The sequence below is a fragment of the Triticum dicoccoides genome, chromosome 6A (genome assembly GCF_002162155.2).
Source record: "Triticum dicoccoides isolate Atlit2015 ecotype Zavitan chromosome 6A, WEW_v2.0, whole genome shotgun sequence".
Classification (NCBI taxonomy): domain Eukaryota; kingdom Viridiplantae; phylum Streptophyta; class Magnoliopsida; order Poales; family Poaceae; genus Triticum; species Triticum dicoccoides.
In genome coordinates, this window is record NC_041390.1 from 453,742,399 (window position 1) to 453,743,583 (window position 1,185).

Sequence of the window (1,185 nt, forward strand, 5' to 3'; positions counted from 1 at the left end):
AGTAAAATCGAATAATTTCCCGCCGGACAAAAATAATTCTATAGCACACACATGAAAACATCCCAGAATGAGGTTCATATGTACACCGAATAGGGAACATTCTCCAATCTTCATAACTAAAATAATCACGGAGGCATTGTAAAATAACTGACTCAATATTCAGAAGCTCCTAAGCCCAAAGAATTACAAGATCACAGGTAAGTCGGCATAAATGTACAAAAATTAAGGGGGCCAGAAATTCGGCACAGATTAATAGAAAACAAAGGGGAGATGTAAGCAACCAATATGATACTTTGCTCAAATGTACATCGGAGCGCACCTGCTTGCCCCGACAAGCTCTAGCGCGGCCTTCTGGACGGCACTCAGAGCTCCGATTTAGCGAACCTGTGGCCATACATCCCAAGGAAGTTGTCCCTGAGCGGCGCGCTCGACACCAGCCGCACGCCCCGCCGCTCTGCCTCCCCCACGTCCTTCTCCGCCGGGTCGCCGGGCGCGACGGGCGATCCATCCCCGTCGCCCACCACGAGGCTGATGACGGGGAGCGCGAGAAGGCGAGCCCACAGGACGCGCTTGACGGCGGGGCTGAGCGGGAGGCCGGCCGCCTCGAGCGCCCCGCGTAGCGCCGGCCAGAGGTCGGTTACGGGGATTCCGTAGGAGAGGCGGGCGCACACCTCCTCGAGCGCCGCCGAGATGAGCGCGTCCATGCCCGCAGCTCGAGTAGGAGGCAGCTGTTTCAAGGGGTTAGGGTTTTGGCTCTAGCCGCATCTGTTCCGACACACGATGGGGACTGGGGAGTCTGAGGTCGGGGGAGAGGAAGCTTAAGCGCTACGACGAGTTGAGGGCGTTCGCCGGTGGCCGCGCCGGCGCAGTGACGGCGAAGGCCGGTGAGAACGTGGTGATGGTATAGGAGTTGGACTGTCGATACGTTCTGGGCTTAGGATTTCGGCTTAGCGAAGAAAATTGGTACAGTACGGCCCAAGTAGGCCCAACACTGGCCATTTCCAAAACAGACTCCTCTTGTGCTGGAGTACTCTGTCTGTCGCCCAAAACCTAAAACCCCAAACCTTGCTGTGATCCAATTCCACCCCCGAAAATGGCAGCCCTCGCCTCCCTTCTCCGCCGCCGCAGCAGCCGCCGCGCCGACGTCCTCCTCCGCACGCTCTGCGCCACCACCACTGCGCCCCC

General features: G+C 57.9%; 1 pseudogene; it reads right to left on the bottom strand.

Annotated features, from left to right (window-relative positions):
* The window catches only part of LOC119317225, a 17,386-nt pseudogene extending 16,463 nt beyond the window's left edge, over nt 1–923 (bottom strand).
* Between the last annotated feature and the right edge of the window lie 262 nt (nt 924–1,185).